Source organism: Heteronotia binoei, chromosome 4 (genome assembly GCF_032191835.1).
Source record: "Heteronotia binoei isolate CCM8104 ecotype False Entrance Well chromosome 4, APGP_CSIRO_Hbin_v1, whole genome shotgun sequence".
NCBI classification, from domain to species: Eukaryota; Metazoa; Chordata; class Lepidosauria; order Squamata; family Gekkonidae; genus Heteronotia; species Heteronotia binoei.
Genome location: NC_083226.1, coordinates 94,901,503 through 94,927,430, shown reverse-complemented (window position 1 = coordinate 94,927,430; position 25,928 = coordinate 94,901,503).

Genomic DNA, 25,928 nt, shown 5'->3' with positions numbered 1-25,928 from the left:
ATTCCTCCTTTCCTACAAACACAGGACTGTGGGAGCCATGTGATTGGCACACCACCTGATCACCTCTACTCCAAAAAGTCTGATGACACATAGAACACAGGCTTCTTACACTCATGGTTTAACCGCATCTATCCTTGGTAAACTGTTATTCTTGCATTAAATCTTGTAGACATGTCCTCCTTGTAACTGGCAGATGTTTCCTGTTAGTGCTTTGTCTGTTGCAATGTTTCCTGTTAGTGCTTTGTCTGTTGCGATGCTGTAAGCTGAAGTATTTTTGGTATGATTGGAACAGGGATAAATAAAGGGGGCTTGCAAAAGATAGCAAGCATTTTTCCTCTCCCGATACACGTGTCAAGTGATCATTCCTACAAGTGGCGTCCCGAAGCAGGGACAGCTGCAGGTATCAACGCCTAGCACAGCTCAGACAGCTCAGCTCCTACTTATCAACTGCCTGGCACAGGCCCCAAGTGCGCACTCCGTCGTTCACAACCCCTACATTTGGTAAGTATGGGTGGACAGTTCTCTCAGGCAGAGCAGAAACATTTAGATGAGTTAAAGCTTTTGATCCAAAAGTCTGGCAGGTCCGTGACTTCTGGCCAACTTAAGACTTTGTTACAAGAGATCAGTAAGCAATGCTCCTGGTACCCGGAGGGAGGTTCTCTTAAACTTCGGGACTAGGAGAAGATAGGGAAAACCTTTCACACAGAGCCCCAAGCTTCTATTGAACTTCTGCAAGCCTGGCATCAATGAAGGTATGCAGTAGAGAAATTTATGCCCGTTTCTAACCGAAGCCAGCTCTCCACAGATTGTCCCCTAAAAGGCACTGGTGTCCAACTTGTGCCCCCTGCCCCTCCTCTTCTTCCTCCTCCTTTTCCCCCTTCTCCACCAACAGATCCACCCGTGGACCCACCATCTAACACCCCGGGACGCATGGTCTGTGAAGTTTTGGAGAAGGAACTTGATCAGGCTAACTTGGAAAATGTCCCAGAATTGGCAGAAATGTTGTCTATTTGCCCTATACATTTGACAGGGGAAGAATTGCCTGACCTTTTATTGGTATACCCAGTAACATATGCACAGAATGAGAATAGGCAGCAGGTTGTTAACTATACTGTGTTGCCCCACTCTGTTTTGAGTGAAATTCAAAAGGCTATCAGAGATATGGGCATAGGGAGAACCAATGTGCAAGGTCTTTTAGAAGGAATCTCTAATGGATACACTGTGATTCCTCAAGATTGGAAAAATATGATGAGGGTGATGTTAACTCCTGAACAGTATGTGGTATGGGACAGTGAATATTGTAATTTGGTTGATGTTAAAGGATGTGGCTCCAATGAGGTTTATATTGCTGAACAACTATATGGATCTAGACAGTTCAGTACCATTGAAGCACAAACTGTGCTCCCTGTTGCAACCCTTGCTGTTGTGTCTAAATGTGCTTTACAGGCCTTTGCCAAAGTCCCTATAGAAGGGCGGTCAGCTCATAGTTTTGCAACTGTCTGTCAAAAGCCACAAGAGCCCTATATAGACCTTATCAACTGTCTTCAGGCAGCAATCAGAAGACAGATTGATAATCCTGATGCAGCAGGAGAATTGATGATAAAATTGGCCAAGGAAAATGCTAATTTGGATTCAAAAAGAGCCCCGTGGTGCAGAGTGTTAAAGCTGCAGTACTGCAGTCTTGAGCTCCGCTTATGGCCGGAGTTTGATCCCGGCGGAAGCTGGATTCAGGTAGCTGCCTCAAGGTTACTCAGCCTTCCATTCTTCTGAGGTTGGTCAAATGAGTACCCAGTTTGCTGGGGGGAAGTGTAAAAGACATACTTTAGTTTGCAGCAGCGCTCAATGCAGCAGGCTGAGATTGCTGCTAGAGCAATGGCTTTTTCAGCTCTATTCACACAGGCTTTCAACTTGATAGTTGACACCTTATATGCATTTAATTTGATTCATCAACTTCCTGGTACATGTATCTCTCCAAACTGACCTTGATTTGATTCGCTATATTTTTAATCTTGCAGGTTTTAATTTCTTGCTGTTACTGATCTTCCTGGTGTGATTACTCAGGGCAATGCATTTGCTGATAAGACTTTGAAAGATGTTACTTCTCCTATTTACTTTTCCTTTCTCAGCCATAGCTATTTTAACCAAAATACCAAAGCACTAGACAGACAGTTCTTGTTGCTTTCCCCCCCTCCATTTTTTCAAACAATTTTTATTAGTAACATATGGCAATATATTCAATTTCTTATATCATTAATAACTACTTTTTTCTATATCCCATATATTACTTTCTACCTACCCCTCCCCCTTTACTTGACCCCCACCGGTGTACTATATTCAAAACATCATTATAAAAGATACCCCTAATTAATAAGAAGCCAAATTCATATCCTCCTCCCACTTATACTTAATCATTATCAAAAATTGTCCAATGTCCTTTTATTTTCCACTCTTTTTCTACATATCTTCTGAACTTCTTCCACTTCATCTTAAATACTTCTAAATCATAGTCTCTTAAAGTTCTTGTTAACTTATCCATTTCACTCCATGTCATAACTTTTACAATCCAATCCCATTTCTTTGGTATTTTTTCTTGCTTCCACAACTGCGCATACAATATCCTAGCAGCTGAGAGCAAGTACCAGATTAAAGTTCTATGTTCTTTTGGAAATTTTTCCATTTGGAATCCCAACAGAAAAGTCTCTGCAACTTTGTTAAATTCATATCCCAAGATCTTATAAATCTCTTGTTGAATCATCCGCCAAAACATTTTAGCTCTTTCACAAGTCCACCACATATGGTAGAAAGAACCTTCATGCTTTTTGCATTTCCAACACCTATCCGGCATCTTATTATTCATCTTTGACAACTTTTTAGGAGTCATATACCATCTATACATCATCTTAAAACAGTTTTCTTTAATACTCTGACATGTTCAAAGTTTCATAGAGTTCTTCCACAAATATTCCAAAGTTCCCATCTGTATTTCTTTATTTACATTAATTTCCCATTTAATCAATTGAGATTTCACTACTTCAACTTCTGTAGACCATTGTAGAAATAATTTTTATACTTTTGAAATTAATTTATCATTGTCTCTAAGCAGAACTTTCTCCATTTCTGTTTGCTCTTTTCTTATTCTTTCAGTTTTAATATCCTTCTCCACCAAGCTCTTTATTTGTTGCATTTGAAACCAATCATATTTATTATTCAATTCTTAAGCAGTTTTCAGTTCTATTTTGCCACTTTGTATTTTTAATAGTTGATTATATGACAACCACTTTTCTTCACCTATATCAGCTGTTATTTTTATTACTTCAGCTGGTACTATCCATAACAGTCTTCTCTCATCTCCATATTTCTTATATTCTATCCACGTACTTAACAAATTATTTCTTATGTAATGGTGAGAGAAAAAAACGTCCATCTTCTTTTTCCCATAATACAAATACGCGTGCCAGCCAAATTTATTTCCATGACCTTCCAGCACTAAAAGTTTTTTGTTTAACAGCGTTATCCATTCTTTTATCCACACTAAACAAACTGCTTCATTATATAGTTTTAAATCTGGTAATTGGAATCCTCCTCTCTCTTTTGCATCTGTCAAAATTTTCATTTTAATCCTTGGTTTCTTCCCAGCCCACACAAATTCTGAGATTTTTCTTCGCCATTTATGAAATTGTTTACTATCCTTCACAATAGAAATAGTTTGAAACAAATACATTATTCTTGGTAAAACATTTATTTTAATTGCAGCTATTCTACCCAACAATGACAAATTAAGCTTGTTCCATTTCAACATATCTTCATTCATTTTTCGCCATAAATTCTCATAATTATTTTTAAACAGATCAATATTTTTCATTGTTATCTCCACCCCCATATATTTTATCTTGGAGGTGACTTCACAGCCCATTAATCTCTGTAATTCTTGTTGCTTGTTTATCTGCATATTTTTACACAGAATTTTGATTTTTCTCTATTAATATAAAGTCCCGCCAACTCCCCATATTCTTGTATTTTAGCTAAAAGCAAGGGTCTAACTTGTATGGGGTTTTCATTTATAAACATTACATCATCAGCAAAAGCTCTGTATTTGTAAGTAAATGCTTTTATTCTTAATCCTTCTATATCTTTTTCTTTTTGGATCTGCATCAATAATATTTCAAGAGTCATTATAAACAACAATTTTGAAAGCGGACAACCTTGTCTAGTACCTTTACTAATTTTCATATCTTCTGTAAGATCTGCATTTATACATAACCTTGCACTTTGTTCAGAGTATATTGCTTTTATCATTCTTATAAAGCTTTCTCCCAGCTCCATTTTTTCCATTACTGCAAACATAAAGTCCCAGTTTAAATTATCAAATGCTTTCTCTGCATCTGCAAAGAATAATGCTACTTCTTTATCTGGATGTCTTTCATAATATTCTACAATATTTACAACAGTTCTAATATTGTCTCTTATTTGCCTTTTGGAAAGAAACCCTGCTTGATCTTCCTTTATAAAATTTGTCAAATGTTGTTTAAGCTGTTCTGCCAAAATTCTTGAATATATTTATAGTCATTATTTAATAGCGAAATTGGACTATAATTTTTTACGTTTGTGACATCTCTATCTTTTTTGGGTATCAACGAAATAACAGCTTCCTTCCATGTGTTTGGTATTTTCCCTTTTATTCTTTTCGTATTCATCAACTTCTGCAATTTTGGTATTAACTCATCTTTAATGGTTTTAAAATATATAGCTGTATATCCGTCTGGCCCAGGTGCTTTTCCATTTTTCATTGCATTGATTGCTGCTTCAATTTCTATTTTTTCAATTGGATCATTCAAAACTTTTTGCATATTTTCAGCTAAGGGCTCTATTTTTATCTTTTGTAAATACTCATCCATCTTCTCTTTCTTTACTTTAACACCTTTAAACAATTTGGCATAGTACTTAAAGAATTCTCTTTTTATTCCCTCTTGGGTAACCACTTCTCTGCCATCAACCACAATTGTGTTAATAATTTTATTTTCCCTCTTTTTCTTCAATTGCCAAGCCAAATACTTTCCCAGTTTATTTGCTCCATCAAAGGATTTCTGCTGCAGTCTTTTCATACTCCATTCCAATTCTTTATTTAACAAATGTCTCATTTGAGTTTGTAATATTGTAATTTCCCTTATAATTTTCTTTTTCCCTGGCCTTTTTCTCAACTCCCCTTCCTTTTTCTTTATTTCATTTTGAATGTCCAACAACTGTTACTCTCTTATCCTTATTATTCAAAGTAATCAATATTCCTCTCATTACTGCTTTATAAGCATTCCAGACCGTCTGAAACTCAATATCCCCTTTGTCATTCACTTGGAAAAAAGCTTTAGTTTCATTTTCTAGGTATGTCACTGTTTCTTTATTCTGTAGCAAATCTTCATTTAATCTCCATCTTCTCACCTTCTTGGACAATTTTGTAATCCACATTATTGGGTTATGATCAGCACCAATTTTAGGTAGAATCTCTATTTTCCTTGTTATAAAACCTAAATCTTTATTTCCCCACAACATGCCAATTCTAGAAAAAGTTTTGTGTCTTGCAGAAAAAAAAGTATAGTCCCGAACTTCAGGGTTAAATTTCCTCCATATATCTTCCAAATTCTCTTGTTTAACCAATTCAAAAAAAGACTTTGGCAATTTTCCTTCTTTACTATTGTTTTTTTTCCTCCAGACCTGTCCAATGAGTTCTTAACTGTTCCATTAAAATCTCCCATTAACAAAACTTGGTCATAGGTCAGTTCATCAAGTTATTATATAATATCTTTTAAAAAAACATCTTTTGCACCATTAGGTGCATACAATCCCAATAACAACGTTCTTTTCCCATTTAATATTGTCTCTATTGTTACAAATCTTCCCTCTTTATCTTTAAACACTATTTTTGGCTCCAATTCTTGTTTAATATAAAAAACCACTACCTTTTTCTTCTGTTCAGCCAATGAAAAAAATTCCACTCCCAATTGCTTATTCCATAAAAATTTATAATCCTTTTGTTTAATATGCACTTCTTGTAAACAAATTATATTACAGTTTTGTTTCTTAATCCAATGAAATGTTGCCCTTCTTTTTTGTGGTGAATTTAGTCCATTAACATTCCAAGACAATAATTTGTAATCCATCATGGTGCAAATTCTTTATTTTCTTCAAAAAATCTACGCATATTCTGTGCATTTGTAATTGTGATTCATTTCCCCTGGAGTTTAAAACTTAAACCTTCAGGTAGTATCCACCTGAACCTCATTCCATTGTCTCTGTTTTTCTGTCAACTTTTTATATGTTCTTCTGTCATTTATCACTTGCCTTGGCAGCTCCTTCATGATTCTCACTCTACTGCCTCCCACTATCAATGTCTCTTCAAAGTTTTTATTCATGATCCTTCCCACCATTTCCTTTGTCATAAATCTTATGACAACATCTCTTGGTAAGTTATTTTTCTGGGCATAAAGTAAATTCACTCTATACATATAATCATACATGTTTTTAGTCTCTTCAGGGTCTTCCTCTAAAAATTCTGCAATTATTTTTATTATGTATGCTTTTAAATCCCCATCTTCCTTTTCAGGTACTCCTCTCAGACGTATCTGAGTCTCCATCAATTTGCAGTCATGGATTGTCACTTTTTCTTGCATTTTCAACAAGGTGGAATCATATACATTCATTCTACCTTCTACTTCCTGCACTTTCTTAGATGTTTCCTCAGTTTCCTTTCTGAGATCTTCCATGTCCTTTTTAACCTCTGCAATAATTTTTTTTATTCATTTATCATCTCTCTCACCCCTTTCATCATTCTGGCTTCCATTGCCTCCAGTTGGTCCTGCATTTTTTCCAGTTAAGTAGCCCTTTTACGGGGCTGCTTGTGTTAAAAAAACAGTGAAAAATTTAAAAAACAGTGAAAATTTGGACCTCACCAATTTCCAATTGGACTATTAGATTCAAAAGAGTAGGACTTGCCCTTTATAACAAGCCCAATTTCGCCATCCTCGGAGCTCCCAAAGTCCAGATATTTATTTTTAAATCATCCAAAATGGCGGTCGCAACTTTTTACTGCTCTCTATAATTTCCCCCCCTTTTTAAAAACGTCCAAGGTCCACACAAATAATATGGCCATTAGTATTTATCTTCTTACCCTCTTCTCAGTTAACTCCAACAATTTTTAATGTCCCGAATTCTTTAAAAACATTGTTTTTATTTTGACCTCCCAGCAATGACCGCCGATGTTTCTCAATATACTGTGGCTAATAGCAACTGATCGATCTCTGCTCAATATTTTTATCTAGTCCCCTCTTGGGACTTGCTATGCTTGTAGCTGCCACCACCTCCTGTAGCAGTGAATTCCACATGCTAATCACCTTTTGGGTGAAGAAGTACTTTCTTTTATCTGTTTTAGCCTGACAGCTCAGCAATTTCATTGAATGCTGACAAGTTTTTGTATTGTGAGAAAGGAAGAAAAGTACTTCTTTCTCATGCATAATCTTGTAAACCTTTATCATGTCACCCTGCAGTCAATGTTTCTCCAAGCCAAAGAGCCTCAAGTGTTTTAACCTTTCCTCATAGGGAAAGTGCTCCCTAACAAACTTTGACAAATGGATATTAACCATATAGTTTCCCTGAAACTCTGGTACTGAGTCCATGTTTGCATAGACATGTACTCTGGATATCTTTAGGCTACTGCTCACCGTGGTGAAGCCACAAAAAATGTCATGGCTCACCTTATTTCTGCCTTTGCGGTAGTGGGCCACTCCTCAAAGAGGGGAGTCTGCTACTCATGTCATTGCTCACTTAATTGCTGCCATCACTGTCCTGAGCAAACCTCAAAAACTCAGGACAGACAATGGCCCTGCCTACTGTTCTGCTGGTTTCCAAGAATTTATTCAATGAGACATCCGTCTCAGTCCTCGTATTCCTTATAATTCCACAGGTCAAGCTATTGTGGAACATGCTAATTAGACATTGAAAACCACTCTTCAAAAACAATTAAAAGGAGTGAAAATGAGGGTTCCTATCCAAATGCAGGTTCAGGAATAATTGAATTTGTTCTTTGGGCTTATTGACTTGGCATGGTCCAGCTCCCCTTATTACCTGGGGGTGCAGGCATGCTGCTGTGTTTTCTCTTGCAGGTCTTTTGTGGGTTCTGGCATGTTGCGTTCGCCTGGCTAAAGATGGCATGGCATCAGGGTCTCCCAAATCTGATTCCCAATTTCAATCTCAGCCTCAAACGAGAGATTGTGCGACACCCACACACCCAGACAGCTCGTGATATGACATGGGGGGATGTGAAGCGTCTAACTAATCAAGCTCAACAAACACTGGAAGAGGCTGGGTAAGAGCCTTCTCCAGAGAATTTGGTGGCTGCTGTTTTAGCTCACAATGATTTTTTTGTTGTTTGTGTTTATGTATTTTGTCTCCTGGCAAGGCTATTAGTTTTACATTTAACACAGTTTTCTTTGAACTGCTTTCCAATTTTTCATTCAATGAAATCTGAAAATTCCTTTTGTTGTTGGTACTGAATTTTTATTTTCTGAAAAGAACAGTGTTTTAAAATTCTACCTCACAAATTTTGGTTCCTACAAGACCTCTTTTCATTTGAAGTTATAGCATGTGTTATAGAAGAACATCTGTACCCTTCCTTGGATAAAACCACCCTCTCACTGTGCATCTTCTCTCTTAAGTCTTGAAAAACTAATACTTTGTTTTACCAGTGACCTAATTATTCTCAGTGTTGTGTTTCTCATAGAAATACCTTTTCTAGATTTGTTGATAATTCACTAGGCAGAATTTCTGAAAACTCTTGGTCTTCATTAGAAATCTGGACTTTAATAATGTTCTGCATTCCTCAAATGTATATCTTCATTTGTTCTCTTAATGTCATTTATAGTTATGTTCCATCTATGAACTGTACATATCAATCTTCTTATTTAGCTATTTGGTGAACCTCTTACCTGTGGAAAGAGGCATCTACATGCTTATCTATCTTATTTTATGTCTTCATCTATAGCAACTTGTTAGAGTTTGACCTTTTCTAAGTGTTTTGTTTAGAAAATCCTTTCTATATGTATGTGCACTAGCTTGAATCATGAGAAGTGATACATAGGTTTATATTGTGGATTTGTATTCTGCATAATGTATGGTGTATAAAATTTGCCCTTTAACATTGGAAGGGTAGAGATCTTGTCAAACTAAAACTCCATGTGAGGAGGAGGAAGTCTCCAGTCCAAAACAAGTGTGGTAATTAGCTAATGTGTGCAACCCTATCTCAACAGGGTTGAGCTCAAGTTATAGCAATTTGTGGACAGCCAAGAAAAGCTTTAAAGGAAAAAAGCACCTATTATTGTTGTTCTGTTTGTTTCTCCAAGTTTGTTTTCCAGGCTCTTCCATATCTACCCAGAGGTCCTGAAATTTGCCTGGTCATGCCTCATTGATGTTGGAAGGAAGGCCTCCCCAAGAACCCCATCCAAACTGAGTTATGGAGGAAACTTATTTCCAGGGAAATTCCTCTGCCTAGCAAAAGGCTGGTTGCCCCAGCTGATCACAACAGCAGCCCCACTGCCACTTCCAAGTTGTGCTTCCAGGAAAAAGAATTCCTTTTGGCTGCAATAGAAACAGTGTGAAAAGATTTAACCCTGTGAAAAGATTGTCATGCATAGAGCACACAAACTCTCCATGAACTCAAGAAAGAAGATCTTTTGTTAGACTAATGGAGGAGGGGAACAAGGAATTAAGTCAGGAAATGGTTTTTGTATTGTAATAATGTGGCCAGGTGTGGACTGCCCACATCTGGCAATGTTTCCAAAGTATGTCTGAATGTGTGTATCTTAATCACCTAGGCTACAACAAGGTGTTTGCCATAAAGGCACATGAATTGATTCAGTTTATAGCATGTCACTTGCATATATCCCTCATTATTGCTTATGTGCTTAGAAATTGAGATGAGTTCTTGTATTTTCACATCATAGCTAGTAATGTTTATTGATAAAGAATTGTCAGTACCAAGACACATAGCTTTCCCTCATGCATGAAGAGCTTATTTTTGGTGGTTGACATTCCTAAGCCCTTTCCCTTTGCCCCAAGTGTGTCTCAACCCTGGTTGTATGAAGTCTGAATGGCAGTACATCATATAATGTGGCACACATCTTCCAAGGATTAGGCAGCAAAAAGGAGGGGAATTGATACTGGGGTACTGCTAAATAAAAAAGGTAGCCCTGAAAGACATGGGGGGCCCTCTCAAGCTAGTCTGTGTGCTTAGAAAGGCCTCATGATGGAGATCAGGAAAACTCCACACTGGAAGGCTGGGCTGCATAGCCAAGGCATGCCACTGAGTGACTTTTCCCCCTCCACACGTCCACATATCTTTTTTAGATGGAACAAACACATCTTTTCTAGATGGAACGATCCTGAGATGTGCCAGTTTAAATGAGTAATCCCAAACACTGTCTGTTTTCCTCCTGTGGTTCATCTTTACCCTGTCTCTGTCCATCCTTACCCCATTGTAGTGTAATTTCAGTCTTTCCTGGGAATATCAAAACCAAATTGTCACTTAACTGCCTTTCCTGAGTGGTCACACAGAATTATGATCACACAAAATTGTCTTAATAAAATAAGCTTTCAATAAATAAATAAAAAAGAGTGAAATGTGGGAGTCACGTGATTGGCACACCACCTGATCATCTCTATTCCAGAAAATCTGATGACACATAGAACACAGGCTTCTTACATTCGTGGTTTAACCACATCTATCCTTGGTAAACTGCTAATCTTGCATTAAATCTTGTAGACATGACCTCCTTGTAACTAGGTAGATGTTTCCTGTTAGTGCTTTGTCTGTTGTGATGCTGTAAGCTGAAGTATTTTTGGTATGATTGGAACAGGGATAAATAAAGGAGGCTTGCAAAAGATAGCAAGCATTTTTCTTCTCCCGATACACATGTCAAGTGAACATTCCTACACAGGGCTTTTCTCAAAGTTGCAAAAAGAGCTGTCATCTGTCCATGGCCACAGCTTCTAGATTTAAGTATCCACAAATGGGGCTACATTAAAAATTAGGTTTTTATTTATTTACTCATTCATTTAAAAATTTTAAGATGCCTTTCCATCCCACCAGGGTCCATGTAGTTAACATAAAAAGCTTTAAAACACTAAAACAATTAAAAAGACACTTAAATTACAAAATAATTCACTGATTTGATTAAATAACAGGAACATTCCTCTGAGGTGAAAAGGTCCAGATGTATATCCATATTGGCTGTATGAATGGAATCTTCCATCCGTCTGCAGATCCTCTTCACTGAATTTGGGAAAGTGCAGTTTGAATCTTTTTTTCTTTCTTTGAGAAGTAATGTTTGTCTTTTGAGTAGTCTTTGTTTTTGATTCTGGACTAAGTTTCTAGGGTGCAAGACTTACAAGACTGTTGCCGTACATACATGAAATATTTAGTGTTATAATTTTTAAAAGGTTAAAGGCTGTTTTAATTAAGTAGTATGTGGCTGAACTAGATTTAGATCTGCATTCTCCTTAAAATCCCTTGTGTTCAAAAAGCAAAACTTTTAATCCAGCATACTTTTTTTTGTCCATATTGATAAGTTTTTGTCCATATTGATAGGTTTAAACATTTGTGGATATACTCTTGTGAGGAACCAGTCAGGGTCAGCTTGGAAGAAGAGACCACTGTAATTTTTGCTGTCACCTTCATCCAGTACCTCAGGCACACCAAATAAAATCCCATCAGAAAAGTAACTAGGCACCAGACTTTTTAAAGTTCAAAACCACAAAGAATATTTATTGATTCACAAGATGCACAGGAGGGAGTAAAATAATAGTTATTTGTTGGTATTAACAAATCACTTGGCAGGCAGAAGTTTAACTAAACAGACAATCTCTAATCACCAGAGATGTTGGCAGATTGAATTACCATACAAACTACTGGCAGGCTTAAGATCTATTAAAACTATCAAGCAGATACTAAACAGGCAGACAGTGCTTCCTTAACCTTAGGGAAACACTCTATACAGAGAAAGATTATTAAGCCCTATGCTCAAGCTTCTTAAATCATAAAAATAAGAAAGGATCACACACTCTTTGTCTCTCACACAGACTTGTGACTTGTGCCAGAAATATTTCCTCAGACTCACTCTCACTAGCATACATGGGCACTCCAGACCTTAGAGCAATGCCCCAGGACTCACAACCCTCAATCCTGTGTTTCTCAGTGCCACCCAGCTAGTATCCAAGTCTGTCTCTTGGGATTTCTTCTTAGTCACAAGAATCTAGTCTTTCTTTCTGTGTGTTTGAGTATTCTAAATTGAACCAGGAGTCTGCCCTGATGTGCTGACAGATCTCAGAGAGTTTTTCTTCACAGAATGTGCCTGGTTTTGCCCCCTTCTTTCAAATAACTTTCACAGACAGAAACCTTAAACCCAGTTCTGTCTCACAAGGAACTCAGCCCACAGGCTGTCTTAGCTCCTTCCCAGTTGCTTCTCACAACTGAACTGCTCCAGTACTGAACTCCGTCAGTACCCAGGCTGAACTAAAAACTTGTGAGGTGTTTTCTCCACACAAACCTAATGGAACATTGATATATTTGGTAACCATGACTAATGCTCAGCCAATCAGTGCAAGTTGTTCCCAGCTACCAGGCTAACTGCCTTAGTCCATTACAACTTTGTGGCAGTTGCAGACTCAGTTCTGCCCACTTCCTCTGTTGGATTGCCAACTGCTCTTCCTCTTCCTGACACTAGTACATGCTGTCACCACCTGCTCAATTTAGAGGAACAGGATTCTCAATCCCCCTGCCAGTTCTGAGGCCTAGTGTCAAGGTCCTCTGCTACCCAGGCCCTGGTTATCACAGAGACCAAAGGCCTTCTTTGGGGGTCCCCTGGAGGACTGGCACCCATGTCTTGACTTCTTACCTTCCACCTTCTCAGGACTCCCCTCTTAATGTAGCATGGTCTAAGGTGGTTGGGAACTATGGGGGATTCTGCATTCATGTTTAAGCCAGATTTTCTGTGAACTGAAGCTGGCTTATATAAATCCTGAGTATTCTCGAACCATCTACACTGCTGGGCCTGATCAGAACACGAGGGCTGTCTCTCTCGGCTTGGCTTCGCGAACGAAGATTTAAGAAGGGTGCAATAGTCCACGTCTGCTGCAGGCTCGCTGGTGGCTGACAAGACCAATGCGGGACAGGCAGGTCTGGCCACAGTGGCTGCAGGGAAAAGTCTGATTTAGGGTTGGTGCTGTAGCAGTGCGATTCTTCCTCAATCTCCTTTTGTCCTCAAGACCAGCTATGCGTGCGTTCTCAAAAGAAGAGACAGCCTGGTGGATGGTGTGCCTCCATGCTTTGCGATCTGAGGCTAGGTCAGACCACTGGTGATGGCTGATGCGACAGGTGCCAAGGGATTTCTTCAAGGAGTCCTTGTACCTCTTCTTTGGTGCCCCTCTATTTCGATGGCCAGTGGAGAGTTCGCCATACAGGGCAATCTTGGGAAGGCGGTGGTTTTCCATCCTAGAAATATGCCCTGCCCAGCGCAGCTGCGTCTTCAACAGCAGTGCCTCGATGCTGGTAACCTCCGCCCGCTTGAGAACTTCAGTGTTGGTCACAAAGTCACTCCAGTGGATGTTGAGGATGGTGCGAAGGCAATGCTGATGAAAGCGCTCGAGGAGTCGCAGGTGATGACAGTATAAAACCCACGATTCGGAGCCGTAGATGAGGGTTGTCATCACAACCGCTTTGTAAACATTGATCTTTGTGCCTTTTTTCAGATGCTTGTTGCTCCACACTCTTTTATGCAGTCGGCCAAAGGCACGGTTTGCCTTTGCCAGCCTGTTGTCAATCTCCTTGTCGATCTTAGCATCTGAGGAGATGATGCACCCCAGGTAGCTGAACTGCTGGACTGTCTTCAGAACTGATTCACCCACAGTGATGTAGGGAGGGTGATAATCTTCCTGGGGTACAGGCTGGTGAAGAACTTCTGTCTTCTTCAGACTAACTTCTAGGCCGAATAGCTTGGCAGCCTCTGCAAAGCAGGACGTCATATGCTGCAGAGCTGATACCGAGTGGGAGACGAGTGCAGCATCATCAGCAAACAGTAGCTCTCGGATGAGTTTTTCCATTGTCTTGGAGTGGGCCTTTAGTCGCCTCAGGTTGAACAGGCTGCCATCGGTGTGATAGCGGATGTAGACACCATCGTCATCATCTAGATCTACTGCGGCTCTTTGAAGCATCATGCTAAAGAAGATCGTAAAGAGAGTTGGCGCGAGAACGCAGCCTTGCTTTACACCTGTGCCTATTGGGAAGGTCTCCGAGAGGTCGTTGCAGTGTCTGACTTGGCCTCGCTGGTCTTCGTGTAGCTGGATGATCATGCTGAGGAACCTTGGGGGACATCCTAAACGTTCCAAGATTTGCCACAGGCCTTTCCTGCCAACAGTATCGAAAGCTTTGGTAAGGTCGACAAAAGTCACATACAGAGCCTGCATTGTTCTGTTCCCTGCATTTCTCTTGGAGCTGCCTGAGAACAAATACCATGTCGGCGGTGCTCCTGTTAGCTCTGAAGCTGCACTGGCTCTCTGGGAGGAGTTCTTCCGCAATGGCGGGCACCAGTCTGTTCAGGAGTATTCTGGCAAGGATTTTGCCTGCGATGGAGAGCAGGGTTATCCCCCGGTAGTTGGAGCAGTCTGACTTTTCCCCTTTGTTCTTGTATAGGGTGATGATGATTGCATCGCGAAAGTCCTGTGGTAATTTGCCTTGTTCCCAGCAGGTGATAAGTACTTTGTGAAGTGAGCTATGTAGTACTGTGCCCCCATGCTTCCAGATCTCTGGTGGAATTCCATCAACTCCTGCTGCCTTGCCACTTTTCAGTTGCTTGATGGCTTTAACAGTCTCTTCTAGAGTGGGGATCTCATCCAACTCTGTTTTCACTGGTTGAAATGGGGTGAGGTGAATTGCTGAATCTTGAACTACGCGGTTGGCACTGAAGAGAACCTGAAAATACTCCGGCCACCGGTTCAATATGGATGCCTTGTCTGTGAGGAGCACTTGGCCGTCTGCACTACGCAAGGGACTCTGAGTCTGATATGATGGACCATATACTGCCTTCAGGGCTTCGTAGAACCCTCTTAAATCACCAGTGTCTGCACACAGCTGGGTTCTCTCAGCAAGCTTGGTCCACCACTCATTCTGAATGTCTCGAAGCTTGCACTGGAGGTTGCTACATACAGCGTGAAAGGTTGCTTTTTTCCCAGGACAGGAGGGCTGAGCAAGATGTGCTTGGTAGGCAGATCTCTTCTTCGCCAGTAAATCTTGGATCTCTTGATTGTTCTCATCAAACCAGTCCTTGTTCTTCATTGTGGAGAACCCGAGGACTTCTTCAGAGATCTGCAGGATGGTAGTTTTTAGGTGTTCCCAGAGTGCTTCTGGAGAAGGGTCTGTGGGGCAACTGGGGTCCTCAATTCTTGACTGGAATTTTGCCTGGAAGGCAGCTTTAACTTCGGCTGACTGGAGACTGCCAACCTGAAACTTCCTCCGAGGGATACCTCCTCTCCTGGGTGTGGGTTTAAAGTGAAGACGGAGATTGCAGCGTACAAGACGATGATCCGTATGACATTCTGCACTGGGCATTACTCGGGTGTGTAAGACATCTCGAAGGTCTCTCTGGCGCACCTGAATGTAGTCGATAAGGGGCCAGTGCTTGGACCGTGGGTGCATCCAGGTTGTCTTCAGACTGTTCTTCTGCTGGAAGATAGTGTTGGTGATGGTGAGCTGGTGCTCCATGCAGAATTCTAGCAGGAGGCGCCCGTTGTCATTGCAGTTGCCAATGCCGTGTTTGCCAAGTACTCCTTTCCAGGCTTCCGAGTCTTTACCTACTCTGGCATTGAAGTCGCCAAGGATGATCACCTTGTCCTCTGTAGGGGTCTTCCGTACGAGGTTGTGTAGATCAGCATAGAACTTGTTCTTTTCTGCAGGATCTGCTTGAAGGGTTGGGGCATACACACTGAAGAGTGTTGCATGCTGCTTGTTTTGAAGTGGGAGGCGCATGGACATGATGCGATCTGAGTGACCTGTTGGCAGGTTTTCGAGTTTGGAGGCAATGGAGTTCCTGACCATGAAGCCAACGCCAGAAAGGCGGCTCTCAGCCTTTGACTTACCTGACCAGTAGAGGGTATAGCCAGCACCATGTTCTTGAAGACTACCTTCCTCAGGGAAACGGACCTCACTGAGAGCTGCTATGTCGATATTCAACCTGAGAAGTTCGTGGGCAACTAGAGCAGAGCGTTGTTCAGGGCGACCACTTTCTACTGTGTCAAGCATGGTTCTGATGTTCCAACACGCAAGCTTTAGTCTTTGCACACTTTGTGAGGCAGGTGCATGCCTTTTCTTTGTTGTTATTTTTTGACCGCAAGTAAGGATGCCCGTTGACCGCGGCTAGCCAACTGGGGTGGAGGAGACGAGCTTTGTTTAGGCCACCTTTTCTAGGCCCCTCTCAATGTGGAGCAAGCAGTGCTGTCCCTAGATAAGGCTGCTTGGTCGTTCAGGGTGCTGCCGAAAAATGCTTTCGTCTCCGGGTTAGCATCAGGTGACCAATACCCTGAACCGCCTACATGCAGGATCGGGACTGCGGCTTCCAGTGGCACCTTCCACCTGCCGTTTCGCCCCTTGCCCATCGCTGCAGGACTTGATGCATTGTGGGTTGTGTATGTGGATATGCCCTTCAGGCCTGCGCAGAGGAATTTTTTAGGTGAAGCCCAGTGTGCGCGGTACTGGCTCCACCCTTTCACCTGGGGGTCATCTGCCATGGCCCAGTAAGCCGGGACGCCGGCAGCGAGTCCTCCAGGTGGTAGGTGTTACATTAACGAGCTCTATCTGCCGGGTTTGATGTTAGAGTTTTCCTTCTCTTAGGCTGGCAAGGTTGGTGGGCCCAGTCTGCCCATCCGGTTATACCGCCGGACAATTCGGTCGCACCATGACGTAGCAAACTCTGTGAAAAACGGGGGGGACCAACGAGAAGGTGTTGCTACGGATGCAGTAATGCAGGAGAGGCCATTGCAGTGACCATCTGGCAGGCATAGTCAGACAGTGACCACGCGGCATTCACTACACCGGGAGAGGAGAGGCTATGTATTGCGCATACACTTTCCCTGGGGGGGTAGGATACCCAGAGGGAGCCCACCCCCCCACGAGGGCTGTATTGATGCACTTTATCCAAAAGGTGGCGCCATTGCTCTCAGAGCGGCTTATCGCCTTTCACCTCAGCCCCACCCGCCTCACAGGGTGTCTGTTGTGAGGGGAGAAGATATAGGACCCCCACGAGGGCTGTATTGGTGCACTTTATCCACAAGGTGGCGCCATTGCTCTCAGAGCGGCTTATCGCCTTTCACCTCAGCCCCACCCGCCTCACAGGGTGTCTGTTGTGAGGGGAGAAGATATAGGACAGGGGTTGTCAACGGTAGCTCTCCAGATGCTTTTTTGCCTACAGCTCCCATCAGCCCCAGCCATTAGTCATGTAGGCAAAAAACATCTGGAGAGCTACCCTTGTCTAATGTTACTTCTCTTTATCTTTATTTACGTGAGGGAAAAGATGCCTCTGTTACCTGTAAACCTTACAAAACAAGGTATCTCTATTCTAGGAGACATTCAAGTTTTAAAGTTAGATTTTCCTTGGGGGGAGGGGAGGCTCACAGACAAAGGAACCCTGCCTGCCTTGTGACACGAGTGTGGAACTCTGCAGGGACCAAAATCTTGGTTTTGGGCCACGGATAAAGAGCACCCCCCAGCCTCACCATCTTTTCTTATATCAACTCCATGTGCAGAGTTTGCACCACAGAAATCGTGGATCCCTGGCACTGCCACGAAGCCATGGATCCATCTGTTCTGGGGTGCAAACTCTGCCCATGGACATGATATATTTTTCCAAAGGGAAAATCACGAGGAACCATGAGGATCCATGGTCCAAAACCAAGTTTTTGGTCCCTGGTGCTGCCACAAAGCCGTGGATCCACGATTTCTGTGGTGGAAACTCTGCCCATAGACATGATATGTGATTGGATGGTGAGCTTGGGGAGATCTGAAGCAGAAATCACGTGGATCCACAAGGATCCGTGGTCCAAAAGCAAGGTTTTGGTCTCTGGCGCTGCCACGACGCCGTGGATCCACAATTTCTGTGGTGCAAACTCTGCCCATGGACATAATAAGTGACTGGATGGAGGGCTTGGGGGGATCTGAAGCAGAAATCATGTGGATACATGAGGATCCATGGTCCAAAATCAAGTTTTGGCCCCTGGCACTGCCACGAAGCCGTGAATCCATGATTTCTGTTGTGCAAACTCTTCCCATGGACAGGATATGTGATTGGCTGGTTATCTTGGAGTGGCCCAAAGCAAAACACATGCGGATCCATGAGGATCCGTGGTTTAGAAACATGTTTTTTCAGTGCTGTGATGCCACAAATTCGTGGAGGCATGATTTTTCTGGTGCTGCCTATAGTCTAAGAGAGGATCTACAACATGATGGTGGTTTGATTTCATTTCACTATAAAAATCATATGAATTCATGAGGATCCGTGCTTTGCAAGCTTCTTGTTTTGTAAGGTTAACAGGTAACAGAGGCATCTTTTCCCATAAAGAAAAAGAGAAGTAACATTAGACAAGGGCAGTTCTCCAACCGAGAGCTGGAGATCCCCTGGAATTCCAGCAAGGTTTCCAGCCTTTAGTTTTCTCTGCAGGATGAAGGGAGTTTGATGTAATATCTTTATTTTAACCCTTTAAAATGGCAGAATCAAGAACCTGAGAAAAAGAGGTTGAAAAGGGGTTTTGTTAATTCAAAGCATTCAGGGCAAAAGGTAAGGAAATGACCATTTCAGCTTTCAAATTGGCTGAATGTAAATCTTTGAAACTCCCAAGCCCATGTTTCTCTGCCACTTATAAAACCAGAAAATATTCATTGCCTCAGCTCTATGAATTTTACAGTGGTATAGCCTCTGAGCTTGTACAGAGTGCCAGAAGACTAGCCCAAATAGAGCTGGCTAAAGTATTGCAAATGCTCAGCACTCTTGCACTCAGCACTCTGTCAGGAAGAAACGCTACTCATCCCGCCTGTTGCAACCCAGTTTTTGCACTGCTGAGGCGCCACGAATTCGTGGAGGCATAATTTTTGTGGTCCTGCCTATAGTCTAAGACAGGATCTATAGAATTACAGAGGTTTGATTTCATTTCAATTTAAAAATCATATGAATTCATGAAGATCCGTGTAGATTTGACTTTTACCCAGACCCTTCAGGGACACTGAATGATGAACAAAGTTTCCTATGTCATTCACCTTAACACTGTCATGCTTAAAGAAGTAGCCTTTGGCCCAGTACTATTAGCTTAGCTGTTCAAAACCTTAAATTAGAACGTGCACTCCTGTTAACACTTTGCCCTTAAATAAAACATATATATAGCCTACCGAGATTGACTGTGGGCTTTTGTGTTTGCCTGTACAGTTCATGGCGACGTGGCTTCTTCCACTGCAGTGGCCAAGACTGGGCATGCAAGGAGCAGCTGGAAGCTCGTCTGTAGTTCTGGCTAACACCCATCCAGAGATGTAGAATGCTGCTGCAAAACTGAGACTTATAGTATCCACATAAACCTTAGAAACTGTGGCAAAGTCCACTTCTTAGAGCAGATGTGTGTGAGTCAAAACTCCAGGCACCCTGGAAACCATACTGGTGATCACGATGTCCATGTGTATGAAAAGCAGGGAGCTTTTTCTTACAGTGCAATCAGCAACTGTAAGCTTATTGGATGAATATTTAGGTTTGTTGCTAGAGAAAAGATTTTGGGTTTTGAGAGCCAACTCCAGTAGCTTAACAGTTCACCCTCCCCCCCAACAGACATTAACATATGTTTGCTTAGTGAGGAAAGCTGGTATTACACTAAAAAGGAATGAGAGGCATAAACCAATAAACCCAAATCATCCTCAAAGGCTTTGTTATTCAAAACAGGTATTGGAGGAATTCCAAGTTGAAGGGGGGAGAGTGTTTCCTGGCAGATTTAACTAACAGTTCCTGCATGAACTTTCTTGACTTAAAAAAACACTCTCCCCTACTACGCTAACATCCATATACTTGGCATCATATTTTATTTATTGAATTTAGCTTTGAACATCTATGTTGATGAAGGGCTTTCCGCAATTCAGTGCTTGCCCCCAGTATTTTAAATGTTAATCAAATATAGGTTACTTTGTCATGCCTCAGCAGGGAGGGCGGGGTATAAATAAACTTTATTTTATTATTTACTCAGCAAGAAATTAGCATATTTCTATAGTGCCCTTTAGGCATTGCTGTAGTGGTGTGAAAAATACTTTATCATAGGTTTATCCTGCAGTACCTTGTGTCATGAGTGTGGAACTCTGTATAGGCTCAGAGACCACTTTTCCTTCATGATTCTGGGGTAACAGAACTGAAACAGGGACTGTTTTCTCATTTTCATTGGGAAAAGAAGTCTGGGGCTGCACAGCTGGGTTTGCCCTTTCTTTAATACTAGCTTCTAACTTTTCCTGGAGTTCTTGATTTTTCTTAGCAAGCTGTTTGATTTCTAAATCTTTTTCATGGGTAGGATTTGTAAGCTCTTCTCATTTCTCATGCTCCCTTTGCTCTAGCTGAAACCCAAAACAAAAGATGTAGACCTGGTGTCGCCTAGGTGTCAATTTGGCTATTCATTGACATAGCTTTCACCCCAGGAGTTTTCCTCTCCATTCTTTCTATTAATGGTAATCTTGGAGCCTCCCCATTGGCCCATTGTTACCTGGTAGTCCGATCAGATAACATAGGACATCACATAGGACCGACCAATAAGGATTGCTGCAAAAAACGCCACCTGCTGGTGGTAGTGAAGAAAAGCAACAAAAAGAAGCAAGGATGCCGTAGGATGGGGAAAACTCCGCTTCAATAGTGGTCTTGGAAAATAAGGCACAAGACTGAGCCGAAGACGGCTTCACTGCTGTTCCAGGATTTCAAGTGTAGATGGTAGCAAAAACACCGGAGCAAGACAGTTGACAGAGTTTGAATGTGCAGGAAGGTGTGGTCCCCTGAGTGAGTAGATAGTTGGGTGCACTCCAGAACACTGTGGTAAAAACACAGACTCCACAACAGCCAGTTAACAGTTATATTTTGGGTTAGACGTAAGAGGCAGTCAAGACAGGCAATGGTCATACACAGAATAGCAGTCCTCCAATATGCAGCACCAAATCACAGTCCAATAGAGAAGTCAAAAGTCAGTCCAATACATTACATGAATCCAGCAAGTCAGTCAGTAAGTCACTCCTTCCAAGAAACAGTTCAACAGAGTTTCTCCTTCACATATGTCATTCAGCCAGCATCGCCCAAGGCCAAGGCACGGCATGTAACCAAGGCAAAGTGCTGTGGCTAATGCTACCACAGATATAGTGCAGCCACCCAATCCTAAGCCTGATTGGTAACATGGGCTACACCTGTGACTTCTCGTGACTTCTATCACAGCTGTATAGTTTTAGTTGCATAACCTTGACTCAGCAGTTTAGTTCTTAAAGGAACTCAACACTGACATCCTCCCCTTATGAAACTAAAAACATTCTATACAGGTAACATCAACTATTTACATTCATAGTTCATATACATATCAACAACATGGCAGTAATATTGCAACTTCAGACTATTTAGACATTACACTCTCTTACATTGGTTCATTTCATAGCTCTTAATCAACTGAGCTACCTTACCCTTCTGTGAGACACGATACCCACCATTTACAGGTTCAATGTCTAAGCCAACGTATTGTCTGATGTTGCCCAGATCCCTCACAGTAAACTGTTCATTCAAAGTTTCAACAACAGATTTCATCATCTTTTCAGTTCTACAAATCAAAGCTAAATCATCAACAAAGACCAGGATTAAACATTGCTGCTCCCCTTTTCCTTTAAGAAATATACAAGGGTCAGCTATGCCTTGCTTAAAACCAAGCTTCTTTAAACATTCAGTTAAGAACTGATTCCATTGATGCCCAGACTGTTTTAAACCATACAGTGATTTTTTAAGTTTCCAGCAAACATTTACATTGTTATTTCCACCAGAAACACCAGGTGGCAACTTCATATACAATGTGTGTTCTAGAGGAGCGTGTAGGTAAGCGGTCTTAACATCTAGATGTTTTACAACACAATTATGCCTGGCTGCATAAGTCAGAGCACAAAAGATTGATGTAGCTTTGAGTGTGGGGGCAAATGTTTCGTCATAATCTTGCATGGACTGCAAGTACCCCTGTGCTACTAGTCTAGCTTTATAACATACGTTTCCGTCTGCCCCAGATTTTAATTTGTAAACCCACCTACAACCCAAGAGTTTATGATTAGGTGGTAGTACAGACTCTTCGTAGACTTGTAGCTCTTTCAACGACTCAAGCTCCGCCTTCATGGCTGCGTTCCATCCAGCCTGTTCGTCTTGCGTGAGATGCTTGATGCTGTCGTAGCAGGAAGGCTCAGCAAGGACGACACACGCCTGACCAGGACTGTAGCGATCTGGAGGACGAGTGTCTCTCGTAGATCGTCTAAGAACAGGTTCTGGTTCCTCATCTGACACTCCATGCTGGCTCACCGGCTGCTGCTGCTGCTGCTGTGACACTCCCGCTCCAGAAGACGCAGGTGTAACAGGTTCCGGCTTGATGGCTCTGCTGCTGGGTGAAGGACTCCGCCTCTCGCCTCCAGTTGGTAGTGGCGAATCAGTTTCCACTGCTGTAGGCAGGGATACTGTAGAGGACGTTCTCTCCCAACCGACAGAGGTTTCCAGGAACTTAGCAGAGCAGGACGTTGTTATCTTCTTTTCACCTACTTGGGAAAATCTATAAGATTGGTGATTGTTGGAATACCCAAGAAATAACAACTTTACAGCCTTATTACTCCCCTTTCGCTGTAGCTGTTTTGGGATGTTTACATAGGCTGGTATCCCAAAGATCTTTATATGGCTAATGGACACTTTCCTGCCGTACCAGACCTCAGCAGGGATCTTTCCAATAGCAGAAGACCAGGAATAGTTCAGCACATGGGAAGCACTCATGATACTTTCCCCCCAATAACTCATGGGAAGGTTACTGTCTCTCAACATAGAGATACACATATTGTAGAGGGTGGCATTCCTCCTCTCGACAAAAGCGTTATGCTGTGGCCTATAAGGTGATGTTCGTTGATGGCTGATGCCATATCTCCTAAACAAAGAAGACATGCGGTCATTACAAAATTCTGTGCCGTTATCAGAAACAATAGCCCTTGGAACTCTCCCAGTTTTCCTGTTGACAAAACGAAGCCAGTTGCTGATGTTTTGGTAAGTCTCAGCCTTGGATTTAAGTAAATAACAAAAACCATAGCGAGAATAGTGATCTTCTATGTGTAAAGCAAACTTAGCTCCGCCCACACTTCTGGTTGGGAATGGTCCAATCAGATCCATGAAAACTAGGTCCAAGATTTCTGCAGACTGGAATTTTGATGGAGACACTGTGGGTGCTGCCTTTGATTTCGTTGCTTTGCAGATCTCACAGTCAACAAAACAATGACAGGCTCTGGGGGTAATTCCTGCAGCTTGCAAGGTTCTCTTGACAGCTTGGAAATTTATATGCCCCAGTCTCCTGTGCCACATGTGTATGCATTCATCATGAGGGGGTCGGTTCATACTCACATGTTGCACAAGGTTTTCTTTCTCCAGAAAATATAAGTTGTCTCTCCTTTTAGCCACCACTGAAACGCCATCACCACTAATCAAGCAGCTCTCAGCTGTAAAAGACACTTTAAAACTCTGCTCAGTTAAAGTGGAGACAGATAACATGTTGTACTTAATGCTGGGCACGTGAAGCATTTGGAACTTTCTCCTTAGACAAGGAATGTTAACAAGCCCAGTTCCTTCTACGTTGGCACAAAGCCCATCAGCTAACATAACACACTGACCTTTAATTGGTGTGTAGGTGTTGAAGAGACTCTTGTCCTTGATAATGTGCACAGTCGCGCCGCTATCAATTAAAAACTGATTGCAGAAGGAAGAATAGTTAACAACAAGGTTCACATGCCTGCCTCCCTCCGGAGGTACAGAAGACTGTTTCCTTTTGAAATGCTTACAGCTCCGCTTGAGATGATTAGGGCTGTTACATATAAAGCATCTCCTCACTGAGTAAGTTTTCCCAGCTGCTGCATGACTGTCGGCCCCTTTAAATTCCTCCCGGGCGGGAGACTTGGCTGAATGAGCTGGAGACACACCGAACAAAACTGTGTTCCTTCTCCTCATGTCCTCATTCAACAAACGTTGAGCGATGTTAGACATAGTTATCTCAGCTTTTGGCAAGATATCCAAACAGGATACAAACTGATCATAACTAGCATCCAGGGAGCAAAGGATTATGTAGGCTTTCTGCTGCTCAGAAAAAACCACCTCCTTCTCCTGTAACTGTTGCAAGGTACGTTGCATAAACTCTAGGTGGACATTCATTTCCCCACCAGGCACATATTTTGCACTAAGGAGTTTCTTCATTAAGTATATGTGGGAGCCCACACTCTCACTGACATAGAGAGACTTTAAAGCGTCCCAACAAGACTTTGCACTGCTGGAGGACTTTATGTGGATAAGCTGGCTGTCTTCCAACGTTAGACCAATTAGTGCGCAAGCTTTATCCTCATTACTCCTGTGTTTTGCTATAACAGCTGCGTCATCAGCAGCGTCTAACACAGCTATATTGGGTGGACTCGTCACGTACTCCCATAAACCATGATATTTGAGGATCATTGTGACCTTCTCCGACCAGGTGCAGTAATTCTCCCCGTTCAGCCTCTTGATGAGGAATCCGGAGACTTGGATACTGGACTCCATTCTGCCTGTGTAAAAAACAAAAAACTGCCACGCCCAAAAATGGCTGTTACTCACGAGTAGACCTCGAGTAGACCACAGGAACTGATGGCACGTAGCGCTCTTACTCTCCAGGAGACCTACGCACTGGGCCCATAACCGATGACAGAGTTTGAATGTGCAGGAAGGTGTGGTCCCCTGAGTGAGTAGATAGTTGGGTGCACTCCAGAACACTGTGGTAAAAACACAGACTCCACAACAGCCAGTTGACAGTTATATTTTGGGTTAGACGTAAGAGGCAGTCAAGACAGGCAATGGTCATACACAGAATAGCAGTCCTCCAATATGCAGCACCAAATCACAGTCCAATAGAGAAGTCAAAAGTCAGTCCAATACATTACATGAATCCAGCAAGTCAGTCAGTAAGTCACTCCTTCCAAGAAACAGTTCAACAGAGTTTCTCCTTCACATATGTCATTCAGCCAGCATCGCCCAAGGCCAAGGCACGGCATGTAACCAAGGCAAAGTGCTGTGGCTAATGCTACCACAGATATAGTGCAGCCACCCAATCCTAAGCCTGATTGGTAACATGGGCTACACCTGTGACTTCTCGTGACTTCTATCACAGCTGTATAGTTTTAGTTGCATAACCTTGACTCAGCAGTTTAGTTCTTAAAGGAACTCAACACTGACAACAGTGGTGAGGCCAGTTTTAAGTGTAGCTTGTGACATCTGAAAGGGTAGTATTACTGGGTCTTTTGCCCAGTGTAGAATCGGCCTATATGGTCCAGAGAACACTGCCAGATTCAAACAGTAACAAGCTTTATTGAAAAGAAAAAGTTTGCATGTACACGCTTAACCTGGCATCAGATCAGCAAAATGGAAACAAAAGAAACCTGAAATAAATGCATTCCTCCTTTCCCTTCTCTAACACATACTCCAGCTAGAAAGTTGCAAGTTTGGTCTATAGCCCTTTACATTACTAGAGAGAGATGCCTGATGATGTAAATGTTCTGTAGCCTTTTACATCACGAGAGAGGTTGCCTGGTCTCTCAAAATGGCCACCATGTA